Genomic DNA, 18,769 nt, shown 5'->3' with positions numbered 1-18,769 from the left:
ACGCAATTTGAGTGATCCATCGTCATTAGGTGGCCCTGAACGTTACAATTCACTATCAGTTTTTCGTCCGATTCGAAAATCTTTGAGTCACAGCAGGCCTGCCATAAGGTGCCCGAGGAAGCAATAGACCCATGGAGACAAGTCTGCTGGAGGACGATGTATTGAATCGGGACGCAATTTGAGTGATCCATCGTCATTAGGTGGCCCTGAACGTTACAATTCACTATCAGTTTTTCATCCCATTCTATAATCTAGACTCACAGCAGAACGGCCATAAGGTGCCCGAGGCAGCAATAGACCCATGGAGTCAAGTCGGCTAGTGGACGATGTACTGAATCGGGACGCAATTTGTGTGGTCCATCGTCATTAGGTGGCCCTGAATGTTACAATTCACTATCAGTTTTTCGTCCCATTCGATAATCTAGACTCACAGCAGAACGGCCATAAGGTGCCCGAGGCAGCAATAGACCCATGGAGACTAGTCGGCTGGGGACGAAGTATTGAATCGGGATGCAATTTGAGTGATCCATCGTCATTAGGTGGCCCTGAACGTTACAATTCACTATCAGTTTTTCGTCCCATTCGATAATCTAGATTCACAGCAGAACGGCCATAAGGTGCCCGAGGCAGCAATAGACCCATGGAGTCAACTCGGCTGGAGGACGATGTATTGAATCGGGACGCAATTTGCGTGGTCCATCGTCATTAGGTGGCCCTGAATGTTACAATTCACTATCAGTTTTTCGTCCGATACGAAAATCTTTGACTCACAGCAGAACGGCCTTAAGGTGCCCGAGGCAGCAATAGACCCATGGAGACAAGTCTGCTGGAGGACGATGTATTGAATCGGGACGCAATTTGAGTGATCCATCGTCATTAGGAGGCCCTGAACGTTACAATTCACTATCAGTTTTTTGTCCCATTCGATAATCTAGACTCACAGCAGAACGGCCATAAGGTGCCCGAGGCAGCAGTAGACCCATGGAGTCAAGTCGGCTGGAGGACGATGTCTTGAATCGGGACGCAATTTGAGTGATCCATCGTCATTAGGTGGCCCTGAACGTTACAATTCACTATCAGTTTTTCGTCCGATTCGAAAATCTTTGACTCACAGCAGAACGGCCATAAGGTGCCCGAGGCAGCAATAGACCCATGGAGACAAGTCGGCTGGAGGACGATGTATTGAATCGGGACGCAATTTGAGTGTTCCATCGTCATTAGGAGGCCCTGAACGTTACAATTCACTATCAGTTTTTCGTCCGATTCGAAAATCTTTGAGTCACAGCTGAACGGCCATAAGGTGCCCGAGGCTGCAATAGACCCATGGAGACAGTCTGCTGGAGGACTATGTATTGAATCGGGACGCAATTTGAGTGTTCCATCATCATTAGGAGGCCCTGAAAGTTACAATTCACTATCAGTTTTTCGTCCGATTCGAAAATCTTTGACTCACAGCAGAACGGCCATAAGGTGCCCGAGGCAGCAATAGACCCATGGAGACAAGTCGGCTGGAGGACGATGTATTGAATCGGGACGCAATTTGAGTGATCCATCGTCATTAGGAGGCCCTGAACGTTACAATTCACTATCAGTTTTTTGTCCCATTCGATAATCTAGACTCACAGCAGAACGGCCATAAGGTGCCCGAGGCAGCAATAGACCCATGGAGTCAAGTCGGCTAGTGGACGATGTACTGAATCGGGACGCAATTTGTGTGGTCCATCGTCATTAGGTGGCCCTGAATGTTACAATTCACTATCAGTTTTTCGTACCATTCGATAATCTATACTCACAGCAGAACGGCCATAAGGTGCCCGAGGCAGCAATAGACCCATGGAGACTAGTCGGCTGGGGACGATGTATTGAATCGGGACGCAATTTGAGTGATCCATCGTCATTAGGTGGCCCTGAACGTTACAATTCACTATCAGTTTTTCGTCCCATTCGATAATCTAGATTCACAGCAGAACGGCCATAAGGTGCCCGAGGCAGCAATAGACCCATGGAGTCAACTCGGCTGGAGGACGATGTATTGAATCGGGACGCAATTTGCGTGGTCCATCGTCATTAGGTGGCCCTGAATGTTACAATTCACTATCAGTTTTTCGTCCGATACGAAAATCTTTGACTCACAGCAGAACGGCCTTAGGGTGCCCGAGGCAGCAATAAACCCATGGAGACAAGTCTGCTGGAGGACGATGTATTGAATCGGGACGCAATTTGAGTGATCCATCGTCATTAGGAGGCCCTGAACGTTACAATTCACTATCAGTTTTTTGTCCCATTCGATAATCTAGACTCACAGCAGAACGGCCATAAGGTGCCCGAGGCAGCAGTAGACCCATGGAGTCAAGTCGGCTGGAGGACGATGTATTGAATCGGGACGCAATTTGAGTGATCCATCGTCATTAGGTGGCCCTGAACGTTACAATTCACTATCAGTTTTTCGTCCGATTCGAAAATCTTTGACTCACAGCAGAACGGCCATGAGGTGCCCGAGGCAGCAATAGACCCATGGAGACAGTCTGCTGGAGGACTATGTATTGAATCGGGACGCAATTTGAGTGTTCCATCATCATTAGGAGGCCCTGAAAGTTACAATTCACTATCAGTTTTTCGCCCGATTCGAAAATCTTTGACTCACAGCAGAACGGCCATAAGGTGCCCGAGGCAGCAATAGACCCATGGAGACAAGTCGGCTGGAGGACGATGTATTGAATCGGGACGCAATTTGAGTGTTCCATCGTCATTAGGAGGCCCTGAACGTTACAATTCACTATCAGTTTTTCGTCCGATTCGAAAATCTTTGAGTCACAGCAGGCCTGCCATAAGGTGCCCGAGGAAGCAATAGACCCATGGAGACAGGTCTGCTGGAGGACGATGTATTGAATCGGGACGCAATTTGAGTGATCCATCGTCATTAGGTGGCCCTGAACGTTACAATTCACTATCAGTTTTTCGTCCGATTCGAAAATCTTTGACTCACAGCAGAACGGCCATAAAGGTGCCCGAGGCAGCAATAGACCCATGGAGACAAGTCGGCTGGAGGACGATGTATTGAATCAGAACGCAATTTGAGTGATCCATCGTCATTAGGTGGCCCTGAACGTTACAATTCACTATCAGTTTTTCGTCCCATTCGATAATCTAGATTCACAGCAGAACGGCCATAAGGTGCCCGAGGCAGCAATAGACCCATGGAGTCAAGTCGGCTGGAGGACGATGTATTGAATCGGGACGCAATTTTAGTGTTCCATCGTCATTAGGAGGCCCTGAACGTTACAATTCACTATCAGTTTTTCGTCCGATTCGAAAATCTTTGACTCACAGCAGAACGGCCATAAGGTGCCAAGGCAGCAATAGACCCATGGAGACATGTCGGCTGGAGGACGATGTATTGAATCGGGACGCAATTTGAGTGATCCATCGTCATTAGGTGGCCCTGAACGTTACAATTCACTATCAGTTTTTCGTCCGATTCGAAAATCTTTGACTCACAGCAGAACGGCCATAAGGTGCCCGAGGCAGCAATAGACCCATGGAGATAGTCTGCTGGAGGACGATGTATTGAATCGGGACGCAATTTGAGTGTTCCATCGCCATCAGGAGGCCCTGAAAGTTACAATTCACTATCAGTTTTTCGTCCGATTCGAAGATCTTTGACTCACAGCAGCACGGCCATAAGGTGCCCGAGGCAGCAGTAGACGCATGGAGACAAGTCTGCTGGAGGACGATGTATTGAATCGGGACGCAATTTGAGTGTTCCATCGTCATTAGGAGGCCCTGAACGTTACAATTCACTATCAGTTTTTCGTCCGATTCGAAAATCTTTGACTCACAGCAGAACGGCCATAAGGTGCCCGAGGCAGCAATAGACCCATGGAGACACGTCGGCTGGTGGACGATGTATTGAATCGGGACGCAATTTGAGTGATCCATCGTCATTAGGTGGCCCTGAAAGTTACAATTCACTATCAGTTTTTCGTCCGATTCGAAAATCTTTGACTCACATCAGAACGGCCATAAGGTGCCCGAGGCAGCAATAGACCCATGGAGACAAGTCTGCTGGAGGACGATGTATTGAATCGGGACGCAATTTGAGTGATCCATCGTCATTAGGTGACCCTGAACGTTACAATTCACTATCAGTTTTTCGTCCCATTCGATAATCTAGACTCACAGCAGAACGGCCATAAGGTGCCCGAGGCAGCAATAGACCCATGGAGTCAGGTCGGCTGGAGGACGATGTACTGAATCGGGACGCAATTTGTGTGGTCCATCGTCATTAGGTGGCCCTGAATGTTACAATTCACTATCAGTTTTTCGTCCCATTGAATAATCTAGACTCACAGCAGAACGGCCATAAGGTGCCCGAGGCGGCAATAGACCCAGGGAGACAAGTCGGCTGGAGGACGATGTATTGAATCGGGACGCAATTTGAGTGATCCATCGTCATTAGGTGGCCCTGAACGTTACAATTCACTATCAGTTTTTCGTCCCATTCGATAATCTAGATTCACAGCAGAACGGCCATAAGGTGCCCGAGGCAGCAATAGACCCATGGAGTCAACACGGCTGGAGGACGATGTATTGAATCGGGACGCAATTAGAGTGATCCATCGTCATTAGGAGGCCCTGAACGTTACAATTCACTATCAGTTTTTCGTCCCATTCGATAATCTAGACTCACAGCAGAACGGCCATAAGGTGCCCGAGGCAGCAATAGACCCATGGAGTCAAGTCGGCTGGAGGACGATGTATTGAATCGGGACGCAATTTGAGTGATCCATCGTCATTAGGTAGCCCTGAACGTTACAATTCACTATCAGTTTTTCGTCCCATTCGATAATCTAGACTCACAGCGGAACGGCCATAAGGTGCCCGAGGCAGCAATAGACCCATGGAGTCAAGTCGGCTGGAGGACGATGTATTGAATCGGGACGCAATTTGAGTGATCCATCGTCATTAGGTGGCCCTGAACGTTACAATTCACTATCAGTTTTTCGTCCGATTCGAAAATCTTTGAGTCACAGCAGGCCTGCCATAAGGTGCCCGAGGAAGCAATAGACCCATGGAGACAAGTCTGCTGGAGGACGATGTATTGAATCGGGACGCAATTTGAGTGATCCATCGTCATTAGGTGGCCCTGAACGTTACAATTCACTATCAGTTTTTCATCCCATTCTATAATCTAGACTCACAGCAGAACGGCCATAAGGTGCCCGAGGCAGCAATAGACCCATGGAGTCAAGTCGGCTAGTGGACGATGTACTGAATCGGGACGCAATTTGTGTGGTCCATCGTCATTAGGTGGCCCTGAATGTTACAATTCACTATCAGTTTTTCGTCCGATACGAAAATCTTTGACTCACAGCAGAACGGCCTTAAGGTGCCCGAGGCAGCAATAGACCCATGGAGACAAGTCTGCTGGAGGACGATGTATTGAATCGGGACGCAATTTGAGTGATCCATCGTCATTAGGAGGCTCTGAACGTTACAATTCACTATCAGTTTTTTGTCCCATTCGATAATCTAGACTCACAGCAGAACGGCCATAAGGTGCCCGAGGCAGCAGTAGACCCATGGAGTCAAGTCGGCTGGAGGACGATGTATTGAATCGGGACGCAATTTGAGTGATCCATCGTCATTAGGTGGCCCTGAACGTTACAATTCACTATCAGTTTTTCGTCCGATTCGAAAATCTTTGACTCACAGCAGAACGGCCATAAGGTGCCCGAGGCAGCAATAGACCCATGGAGACAAGTCGGCTGGAGGACGATGTATTGAATCGGGACGCAATTTGAGTGTTCCATCGTCATTAGGAGGCCCTGAACGTTACAATTCACTATCAGTTTTTCGTCCGATTCGAAAATCTTTGAGTCACAGCTGAACGGCCATAAGGTGCCCGAGGCTGCAATAGACCCATGGAGACAGTCTGCTGGAGGACTATGTATTGAATCGGGACGCAATTTGAGTGTTCCATCATCATTAGGAGGCCCTGAAAGTTACAATTCACTATCAGTTTTTCGTCCGATTCGAAAATCTTTGACTCACAGCAGAACGGCCATAAGGTGCCCGAGGCAGCAATAGACCCATGGAGACAAGTCGGCTGGAGGACGATGTATTGAATCGGGACGCAATTTGAGTGATCCATCGTCATTAGGAGGCCCTGAACGTTACAATTCACTATCAGTTTTTTGTCCCATTCGATAATCTAGACTCACAGCAGAACGGCCATAAGGTGCCCGAGGCAGCAATAGACCCATGGAGTCAAGTCGGCTAGTGGACGATGTACTGAATCGGGACGCAATTTGTGTGGTCCATCGTCATTAGGTGGCCCTGAATGTTACAATTCACTATCAGTTTTTCGTCCGATTCGAAAATCTTTGACTCACAGCAGAACGGCCATAAGGTGCCCGAGGCAGCAATAGACCCATGGAGATAGTCTGCTGGAGGACGATGTATTGAATCGGGACGCAATTTGAGTGTTCCATCGCCATCAGGAGGCCCTGAAAGTTACAATTCACTATCAGTTTTTCGTCCGATTCGAAGATCTTTGACTCACAGCAGCACGGCCATAAGGTGCCCGAGGCAGCAGTAGACGCATGGAGACAAGTCTGCTGGAGGACGATGTATTGAATCGGGACGCAATTTGAGTGTTCCATCGTCATTAGGAGGCCCTGAACGTTACAATTCACTATCAGTTTTTCGTCCGATTCGAAAATCTTTGACTCACAGCAGAACGGCCATAAGGTGCCCGAGGCAGCAATAGACCCATGGAGACACGTCGGCTGGTGGACGATGTATTGAATCGGGACGCAATTTGAGTGATCCATCGTCATTAGGTGGCCCTGAAAGTTACAATTCACTATCAGTTTTTCGTCCGATTCGAAAATCTTTGACTCACATCAGAACGGCCATAAGGTGCCCGAGGCAGCAATAGACCCATGGAGACAAGTCTGCTGGAGGACGATGTATTGAATCGGGACGCAATTTGAGTGATCCATCGTCATTAGGTGACCCTGAACGTTACAATTCACTATCAGTTTTTCGTCCCATTCGATAATCTAGACTCACAGCAGAACGGCCATAAGGTGCCCGAGGCAGCAATAGACCCATGGAGTCAGGTCGGCTGGAGGACGATGTACTGAATCGGGACGCAATTTGTGTGGTCCATCGTCATTAGGTGGCCCTGAATGTTACAATTCACTATCAGTTTTTCGTCCCATTGAATAATCTAGACTCACAGCAGAACGGCCATAAGGTGCCCGAGGCGGCAATAGACCCAGGGAGACAAGTCGGCTGGAGGACGATGTATTGAATCGGGACGCAATTTGAGTGATCCATCGTCATTAGGTGGCCCTGAACGTTACAATTCACTATCAGTTTTTCGTCCCATTCGATAATCTAGATTCACAGCAGAACGGCCATAAGGTGCCCGAGGCAGCAATAGACCCATGGAGTCAACACGGCTGGAGGACGATGTATTGAATCGGGACGCAATTAGAGTGATCCATCGTCATTAGGAGGCCCTGAACGTTACAATTCACTATCAGTTTTTCGTCCCATTCGATAATCTAGACTCACAGCAGAACGGCCATAAGGTGCCCGAGGCAGCAATAGACCCATGGAGTCAAGTCGGCTGGAGGACGATGTATTGAATCGGGACGCAATTTGAGTGATCCATCGTCATTAGGTAGCCCTGAACGTTACAATTCACTATCAGTTTTTCGTCCCATTCGATAATCTAGACTCACAGCGGAACGGCCATAAGGTGCCCGAGGCAGCAATAGACCCATGGAGTCAAGTCGGCTGGAGGACGATGTATTGAATCGGGACGCAATTTGAGTGATCCATCGTCATTAGGTGGCCCTGAACGTTACAATTCACTATCAGTTTTTCGTCCGATTCGAAAATCTTTGAGTCACAGCAGGCCTGCCATAAGGTGCCCGAGGAAGCAATAGACCCATGGAGACAAGTCTGCTGGAGGACGATGTATTGAATCGGGACGCAATTTGAGTGATCCATCGTCATTAGGTGGCCCTGAACGTTACAATTCACTATCAGTTTTTCATCCCATTCTATAATCTAGACTCACAGCAGAACGGCCATAAGGTGCCCGAGGCAGCAATAGACCCATGGAGTCAAGTCGGCTAGTGGACGATGTACTGAATCGGGACGCAATTTGTGTGGTCCATCGTCATTAGGTGGCCCTGAATGTTACAATTCACTATCAGTTTTTCGTCCGATACGAAAATCTTTGACTCACAGCAGAACGGCCTTAAGGTGCCCGAGGCAGCAATAGACCCATGGAGACAAGTCTGCTGGAGGACGATGTATTGAATCGGGACGCAATTTGAGTGATCCATCGTCATTAGGAGGCTCTGAACGTTACAATTCACTATCAGTTTTTTGTCCCATTCGATAATCTAGACTCACAGCAGAACGGCCATAAGGTGCCCGAGGCAGCAGTAGACCCATGGAGTCAAGTCGGCTGGAGGACGATGTATTGAATCGGGACGCAATTTGAGTGATCCATCGTCATTAGGTGGCCCTGAACGTTACAATTCACTATCAGTTTTTCGTCCGATTCGAAAATCTTTGACTCACAGCAGAACGGCCATAAGGTGCCCGAGGCAGCAATAGACCCATGGAGACAAGTCGGCTGGAGGACGATGTATTGAATCGGGACGCAATTTGAGTGTTCCATCGTCATTAGGAGGCCCTGAACGTTACAATTCACTATCAGTTTTTCGTCCGATTCGAAAATCTTTGAGTCACAGCTGAACGGCCATAAGGTGCCCGAGGCTGCAATAGACCCATGGAGACAGTCTGCTGGAGGACTATGTATTGAATCGGGACGCAATTTGAGTGTTCCATCATCATTAGGAGGCCCTGAAAGTTACAATTCACTATCAGTTTTTCGTCCGATTCGAAAATCTTTGACTCACAGCAGAACGGCCATAAGGTGCCCGAGGCAGCAATAGACCCATGGAGACAAGTCGGCTGGAGGACGATGTATTGAATCGGGACGCAATTTGAGTGATCCATCGTCATTAGGAGGCCCTGAACGTTACAATTCACTATCAGTTTTTTGTCCCATTCGATAATCTAGACTCACAGCAGAACGGCCATAAGGTGCCCGAGGCAGCAATAGACCCATGGAGTCAAGTCGGCTAGTGGACGATGTACTGAATCGGGACGCAATTTGTGTGGTCCATCGTCATTAGGTGGCCCTGAATGTTACAATTCACTATCAGTTTTTCGTCCCATTGAATAATCTAGACTCACAGCAGAACGGCCATAAGGTGCCCGAGGCGGCAATAGACCCAGGGAGACAAGTCGGCTGGAGGACGATGTATTGAATCGGGACGCAATTTGAGTGATCCATCGTCATTAGGTGGCCCTGAACGTTACAATTCACTATCAGTTTTTCGTCCCATTCGATAATCTAGATTCACAGCAGAACGGCCATAAGGTGCCCGAGGCAGCAATAGACCCATGGAGTCAACACGGCTGGAGGACGATGTATTGAATCGGGACGCAATTAGAGTGATCCATCGTCATTAGGAGGCCCTGAACGTTACAATTCACTATCAGTTTTTCGTCCCATTCGATAATCTAGACTCACAGCAGAACGGCCATAAGGTGCCCGAGGCAGCAATAGACCCATGGAGTCAAGTCGGCTGGAGGACGATGTATTGAATCGGGACGCAATTTGAGTGATCCATCGTCATTAGGTAGCCCTGAACGTTACAATTCACTATCAGTTTTTCGTCCCATTCGATAATCTAGACTCACAGCGGAACGGCCATAAGGTGCCCGAGGCAGCAATAGACCCATGGAGTCAAGTCGGCTGGAGGACGATGTATTGAATCGGGACGCAATTTGAGTGATCCATCGTCATTAGGTGGCCCTGAACGTTACAATTCACTATCAGTTTTTCGTCCGATTCGAAAATCTTTGAGTCACAGCAGGCCTGCCATAAGGTGCCCGAGGAAGCAATAGACCCATGGAGACAAGTCTGCTGGAGGACGATGTATTGAATCGGGACGCAATTTGAGTGATCCATCGTCATTAGGTGGCCCTGAACGTTACAATTCACTATCAGTTTTTCATCCCATTCTATAATCTAGACTCACAGCAGAACGGCCATAAGGTGCCCGAGGCAGCAATAGACCCATGGAGTCAAGTCGGCTAGTGGACGATGTACTGAATCGGGACGCAATTTGTGTGGTCCATCGTCATTAGGTGGCCCTGAATGTTACAATTCACTATCAGTTTTTCGTCCGATACGAAAATCTTTGACTCACAGCAGAACGGCCTTAAGGTGCCCGAGGCAGCAATAGACCCATGGAGACAAGTCTGCTGGAGGACGATGTATTGAATCGGGACGCAATTTGAGTGATCCATCGTCATTAGGAGGCCCTGAACGTTACAATTCACTATCAGTTTTTTGTCCCATTCGATAATCTAGACTCACAGCAGAACGGCCATAAGGTGCCCGAGGCAGCAGTAGACCCATGGAGTCAAGTCGGCTGGAGGACGATGTATTGAATCGGGACGCAATTTGAGTGATCCATCGTCATTAGGTGGCCCTGAACGTTACAATTCACTATCAGTTTTTCGTCCGATTCGAAAATCTTTGACTCACAGCAGAACGGCCATAAGGTGCCCGAGGCAGCAATAGACCCATGGAGACAAGTCGGCTGGAGGACGATGTATTGAATCGGGACGCAATTTGAGTGTTCCATCGTCATTAGGAGGCCCTGAACGTTACAATTCACTATCAGTTTTTCGTCCGATTCGAAAATCTTTGAGTCACAGCTGAACGGCCATAAGGTGCCCGAGGCTGCAATAGACCCATGGAGACAGTCTGCTGGAGGACTATGTATTGAATCGGGACGCAATTTGAGTGTTCCATCATCATTAGGAGGCCCTGAAAGTTACAATTCACTATCAGTTTTTCGTCCGATTCGAAAATCTTTGACTCACAGCAGAACGGCCATAAGGTGCCCGAGGCAGCAATAGACCCATGGAGACAAGTCGGCTGGAGGACGATGTATTGAATCGGGACGCAATTTGAGTGATCCATCGTCATTAGGAGGCCCTGAACGTTACAATTCACTATCAGTTTTTTGTCCCATTCGATAATCTAGACTCACAGCAGAACGGCCATAAGGTGCCCGAGGCAGCAATAGACCCATGGAGTCAAGTCGGCTAGTGGACGATGTACTGAATCGGGACGCAATTTGTGTGGTCCATCGTCATTAGGTGGCCCTGAATGTTACAATTCACTATCAGTTTTTCGTCCCATTCGATAATCTAGACTCACAGCAGAACGGCCATAAGGTGCCCGAGGCAGCAATAGACCCATGGAGACTAGTCGGCTGGGGACGATGTATTGAATCGGGACGCAATTTGAGTGATCCATCGTCATTAGGTGGCCCTGAACGTTACAATTCACTATCAGTTTTTCGTCCCATTCGATAATCTAGATTCACAGCAGAACGGCCATAAGGTGCCCGAGGCAGCAATAGACCCATGGAGTCAACTCGGCTGGAGGACGATGTATTGAATCGGGACGCAATTTGCGTGGTCCATCGTCATTAGGTGGCCCTGAATGTTACAATTCACTATCAGTTTTTCGTCCGATACGAAAATCTTTGACTCACAGCAGAACGGCCTTAAGGTGCCCGAGGCAGCAATAAACCCATGGAGACAAGTCTGCTGGAGGACGATGTATTGAATCGGGACGCAATTTGAGTGATCCATCGTCATTAGGAGGCCCTGAACGTTACAATTCACTATCAGTTTTTTGTCCCATTCGATAATCTAGACTCACAGCAGAACGGCCATAAGGTGCCCGAGGCAGCAGTAGACCCATGGAGTCAAGTCGGCTGGAGGACGATGTATTGAATCGGGACGCAATTTGAGTGATCCATCGTCATTAGGTGGCCCTGAACGTTACAATTCACTATCAGTTTTTCGTCCGATTCGAAAATCTTTGACTCACAGCAGAACGGCCATGAGGTGCCCGAGGCAGCAATAGACCCATGGAGACAAGTCGGCTGGAGGACGATGTATTGAATCGGGACGCAATTTGAGTGTTCCATCGTCATTAGGAGGCCCTGAACGTTACAATTCACTATCAGTTTTTCGTCCGATTCGAAAATCTTTGAGTCACAGCAGGCCTGCCATAAGGTGCCCGAGGAAGCAATAGACCCATGGAGACAGGTCTGCTGGAGGACGATGTATTGAATCGGGACGCAATTTGAGTGATCCATCGTCATTAGGTGGCCCTGAACGTTACAATTCACTATCAGTTTTTCGTCCGATTCGAAAATCTTTGAGTCACAGCTGAACGGCCATAAGGTGCCCGAGGCTGCAATAGACCCATGGAGACAGTCTGCTGCAGGACAGTGTATTGAATCGGGACGCAATTTGAGTGATCCATCGTCATTAGGTGGCCCTGAACGTTACAACTCACTATCAGTTTTTCGTCCGATTCGAAAATCTTTGACTCACAGCAGAACGGCCATAAGGTGCCCGAGGCAGCAATAGACCCATGGAGACACGTCGGCTGGTGGACGATGTATTGAATCGGGACGCAATTTGAGTGATCCATCGTCATTAGGTGGCCCTGAAAGTTACAATTCACTATCAGTTTTTCGTCCCATTCGATAATCTAGACTCACAGCAGAACGGCCATAAGGTGCCCGAGGCAGCAATAGACCCATGGAGTCAGGTCGGCTGGAGGACGATGTACTGAATCGGGACGCAATTTGTGTGGTCCATCGTCATTAGGTGGCCCTGAATGTTACAATTCACTATCAGTTTTTCGTCCCATTGAATAATCTAGACTCACAGCAGAACGGCCATAAGGTGCCCGAGGCGGCAATAGACCCAGGGAGACAAGTCGGCTGGAGGACGATGTATTGAATCGGGACGCAATTTGAGTGATCCATCGTCATTAGGTGGCCCTGAACGTTACAATTCACTATCAGTTTTTCGTCCCATTCGATAATCTAGATTCACAGCAGAACGGCCATAAGGTGCCCGAGGCAGCAATAGACCCATGGAGTCAACACGGCTGGAGGACGATGTATTGAATCGGGACGCAATTAGAGTGATCCATCGTCATTAGGAAGCCCTGAACGTTACAATTCACTATCAGTTTTTCGTCCCATTCGATAATCTAGACTCACAGCAGAACGGCCATAAGGTGCCCGAGGCAGCAATAGACCCATGGAGTCAAGTCGGCTGGAGGACGATGTATTGAATCGGGACGCAATTTGAGTGATCCATCGTCATTAGGTAGCCCTGAACGTTACAATTCACTATCAGTTTTTCGTCCCATTCGATAATCTAGACTCACAGCGGAACGGCCATAAGGTGCCCGAGGCAGCAATAGACCCATGGAGTCAAGTCGGCTGGAGGACGATGTATTGAATCGGGACGCAATTTGAGTGATCCATCGTCATTAGGTGGCCCTGAACGTTACAATTCACTATCAGTTTTTCGTCCGATTCGAAAATCTTTGAGTCACAGCAGGCCTGCCATAAGGTGCCCGAGGAAGCAATAGACCCATGGAGACAAGTCTGCTGGAGGACGATGTATTGAATCGGGACGCAATTTGAGTGATCCATCGTCATTAGGTGGCCCTGAACGTTACAATTCACTATCAGTTTTTCATCCCATTCTATAATCTAGACTCACAGCAGAACGGCCATAAGGTGCCCGAGGCAGCAATAGACCCATGGAGTCAAGTCGGCTAGTGGACGATGTACTGAATCGGGACGCAATTTGTGTGGTCCATCGTCATTAGGTGGCCCTGAATGTTACAATTCACTATCAGTTTTTCGTCCCATTCGATAATCTAGACTCACAGCAGAACGGCCATAAGGTGCCAGAGGCAGCAATAGACCCATGGAGACTAGTCGGCTGGGGACGATGTATTGAATCGGGACGCAATTTGAGTGATCCATCGTCATTAGGTGGCCCTGAACGTTACAATTCACTATCAGTTTTTCGTCCCATTCGATAATCTAGATTCACAGCAGAACGGCCATAAGGTGCCCGAGGCAGCAATAGACCCATGGAGTCAACTCGGCTGGAGGACGATGTATTGAATCGGGACGCAATTTGCGTGGTCCATCGTCATTAGGTGGCCCTGAATGTTACAATTCACTATCAGTTTTTCGTCCGATACGAAAATCTTTGACTCACAGCAGAACGGCCTTAAGGTGCCCGAGGCAGCAATAGACCCATGGAGACAAGTCTGCTGGAGGACGATGTATTGAATCGGGACGCAATTTGAGTGATCCATCGTCATTAGGAGGCCCTGAACGTTACAATTCACTATCAGTTTTTTGTCCCATTCGATAATCTAGACTCACAGCAGAACGGCCATAAGGTGCCCGAGGCAGCAGTAGACCCATGGAGTCAAGTCGGCTGGAGGACGATGTATTGAATCGGGACGCAATTTGAGTGATCCATCGTCATTAGGTGGCCCTGAACGTTACAATTCACTATCAGTTTTTCGTCCGATTCGAAAATCTTTGACTCACAGCAGAACGGCCATAAGGTGCCCGAGGCAGCAATAGACCCATGGAGACAAGTCGGCTGGAGGACGATGTATTGAATCGGGACGCAATTTGAGTGTTCCATCGTCATTAGGAGGCCCTGAACGTTACACTTCACTATCAGTTTTTCGTCCGATTCGAAAATCTTTGAGTCACAGCTGAACGGCCATAAGGTGCCCGAGGCTGCAATAGACCCATGGAGACAGTCTGCTGGAGGACTATGTATTGAATCGGGACGCAATTTGAGTGTTCCATCATCATTAGGAGGCCCTGAAAGTTACAATTCACTATCAGTTTTTCGTCCGATTCGAAAATCTTTGACTCACAGCAGAACGGCCATAAGGTGCCCGAGGCAGCAATAGACCCATGGAGACAAGTCGGCTGGGGACGATGTATTGAATCGGGACGCAATTTGAGTGATCCATCTTCATTAGGTGGCCCTGAAAGTTACAATTCACTAACAGTTTTTCGTCCGATTCGAAAATCTTTGACTCACAGCAGAACGGCCATAAGGTGCCCGAGGCAGCAATAGACCCATGGAGACAAGTCGGCTGGAGGACGATGTATTGAATCAGAACGCAATTTGAGTGATCCATCGTCATTAGGTGGCCCTGAACGTTACAATTCACTATCAGTTTTTCGTCCCATTCGATAATCTAGATTCACAGCAGAACGGCCATAAGGTGCCCGAGGCAGCAATAGACCCATGGAGTCAAGTCGGCTGGAGGACGATGTATTGAATCGGGACGCAATTTTAGTGTTCCATCGTCATTAGGAGGCCCTGAACGTTACAATTCACTATCAGTTTTTCGTCCGATTCGAAAATCTTTGACTCACAGCAGAACGGCCATAAGGTGCCAAGGCAGCAATAGACCCATGGAGACATGTCGGCTGGAGGACGATGTATTGAATCGGGACGCAATTTGAGTGATCCATCGTCATTAGGTGGCCCTGATCGTTACAATTCACTATCAGTTTTTCGTCCGATTCGAAAATCTTTGACTCACAGCAGAACGGCCATAAGGTGCCCGAGGCAGCAATAGACCCATGGAGATAGTCTGCTGGAGGACGATGTATTGAATCGGGACGCAATTTGAGTGTTCCATCGCCATCAGGAGGCCCTCAAAGTTACAATTCACTATCAGTTTTTCGTCCGATTCGAAGATCTTTGACTCACAGCAGCACGGCCATAAGGTGCCCGAGGCAGCAGTAGACGCATGGAGACAAGTCTGCTGGAGGACGATGTATTGAATCGGGACGCAATTTGAGTGTTCCATCGTCATTAGGAGGCCCTGAACGTTACAATTCACTATCAGTTTTTCGTCCGATTCGAAAATCTTTGACTCACAGCAGAACGGCCATAAGGTGCCCGAGGCAGCAATAGACCCATGGAGACACGTCGGCTGGTGGACGATGTATTGAATCGGGATGCAATTTGAGTGATCCATCGTCATTAGGTGGCCCTGAAAGTTACAATTCACTATCAGTTTTTCGTCCGATTCGAAAATCTTTGACTCACATCAGAACGGCCATAAGGTGCCCGAGGCAGCAATAGACCCATGGAGACAAGTCTGCTGGAGGACGATGTATTGAATCGGGACGCAATTTGAGTGATCCATCGCCATTAGGCGACCCTGAACGTTACAATTCACTATCAGTTTTTCGTCCCATTCGATAATCTAGACTCACAGCAGAACGGCCATAAGGTGCCCGAGGCAGCAATAGACCCATGGAGTTAGGTCGGCTGGAGGACGATGTACTGAATTGGGACGCAATTTGTGTGGTCCATCGTCATTAGGTGGCCCTGAACGTTACAATTCACTATCAGTTTTTCGTCCCATTGAATAATCTAGACTCACAGCAGAACGGCCATAAGGTGCCCGAGGCGGCAATAGACCCAGGGAGACAAGTACTGGAGGACGATGTATTGAATCGGGACGCAATTTGAGTGATCCATCGTCATTAGGTGGCCCTGAACGTTACAATTCACTATCAGTTTTTCGTCCCATTCGATAATCTAGATTCACAGCAGAACGGCCATAAGGTGCCCGAGGCAGCAATAGACCCATGGAGTCAACTCGGCTGGAGGACGATGTATTGAATCGGGACGCAATTAGAGTGATCCATCGTCATTAGGAGGCCCTGAACGTTACAATTCACTATCAGTTTTTCGTCCCATTCGATAATCTAGACTCACAGCAGAACGGCCATAAGGTGCCCGAGGCAGCAATAGACCCATGGAGTCAAGTCGGCTGGAGGACGATGTATTGAATCGGGACGCAATTTGAGTGATCCATCGTCATTAGGTAGCCCTGAACGTTACAATTCACTATCAGTTTTTCGTCCCATTCGATAACCTAGACTCACAGCGGAACGGCCATAAGGTGCCCGAGTCAGCAATAGACCCATGGAGTCAAGTCGGCTGGAGGACGATGTATTGAATCGGGACGCAATTTGAGTGATCCATCGTCATTAGGTGGCCCTGAACGTTACAATTCACTATCAGTTTTTCGTCTGATACGAAAATCTTTGACTCACAGCAGAACGGCCATAAGGTGCCCGAGGCAGCAATAGACCCATGAAGTCAAGTCTGCTGGAGGACGATGTATTGAATCGGGACGCAATTTTAGTGTTCCATCGTCATTAGGAGGCCCTGAACGTTACAATTCACTATCAGTTTTTCGTCCGATTCGAAAATCTTTGACTCACAGCAGAACGGCCATAAGGTGCCCGAGGCAGCAATAGACCCATGGAGACAAGTCGGCTGGAGGACGATGTATTTAATCGGGACGCAATTTGAGTGATCCATCGTCATTAGGTGGCCCTGAAAGTTACAATTCACTATCAGTTTTTCGTCCGATTCGAAAATCTTTGACTCACAGCACAACGGCCATAAGGTGCCCGAGGCAGCAATAGACCCATGGAGACAAGTCGGCTGGAGGACGATGTATTGAATCGAGACGTAATTTGAGTGTTCCATCGTCATTAGGAGGCCCTGAACGTTACAATTCACTATCAGTTTTTCGTCAGATTCGAAAATCTTTGAGTCACAGCTGAACGGCCATAAGGTGCCCGAGGCTGCAATAGACCCATGGAGACAGTCTGCTGCAGGACAATGTATTGAATCGGGACGCAATTTGAGTGATCCATCGTCATAAGGTGTCCCCGAACGTTACAATTCACTATCAGTTTTTCGTCCGATTCGAAAATCTTTGACTCACAGCAGAACGGCCATAAGGTGCCAAGGCAGCAATAGACCCATGGAGACATGTCGGCTGGAGGACGATGAATTGAATCGGGACGCAATTTGAGTGATCCATCGTCATTAGGTGGCCCTGAACGTTACAATTCACTATCAGTTTTTCGTCCGATTCGAAAATCTTTGACTCACAGCAGAACGGCCATAAGGTGCCCGAGGCAGCAATAGACCCATGGAGATAGTCTGCTGGAGGACGATGTATTGAATCGGGACGCAATTTGAGTGTTCCATCGTCATCAGGAGTCCCTGAAAGTTACAATTCACTATCAGTTTTTCGTCCGATTCGAAGATCTTTGACTCACAGCAGCACGGCCATAAGGTGCCCGAGGCAGCAGTAGACGCATGGAGACAAGTCTGCTGGAGGACGATGTATTGAATCGGGACGCAATTTGAGTGTTCCATCGTCATTAGGAGGCCCTGAACGTTACAATTCACTATCAGTTTTTCGTCCGATTCGAAAATCTTTGACACACAGCAGAACGGCCATAAGGTGCCCGAGGCAGCAATAGACCCATGGAGACACGTCGGCTGGTGGACGATGTATTGAATCGGGACGCAATTTGAGTGATCCATCGTCGTTAGGTGGCCCTGAAAGTTACAATTCACTATCAGTTTTTCGTCCGATTCGAAAATCTTTGACTCACATCAGAACGGCCATAAGGTGCCCGAGGCAGCAATAGACCCATGGAGACAAGTCTGCTGGAGGACGATGTATTGAATCGGGACGCAATTTGAGTGATCCATCGTCATTAGGTGACCCTGAACGTTACAATTCACTATTAGTTTTTCGTCCCATTCGATAATCTAGACTCACAGCAGAACGGCCATAAGGTGCCCGAGGCAGCAATAGACCCATGGAGTCAGGTCGGCTGGAGGACGATGTACTGAATCGGGACGCAATTTGTGTGGTCCATCGTCATTAGGT

This window comes from Schistocerca cancellata, chromosome 6 (genome assembly GCF_023864275.1).
Source record: "Schistocerca cancellata isolate TAMUIC-IGC-003103 chromosome 6, iqSchCanc2.1, whole genome shotgun sequence".
Classification (NCBI taxonomy): domain Eukaryota; kingdom Metazoa; phylum Arthropoda; class Insecta; order Orthoptera; family Acrididae; genus Schistocerca; species Schistocerca cancellata.
The sequence above is the reverse complement of the archived record's forward strand: the minus strand, read 5'-3'. Positions refer to the sequence as shown.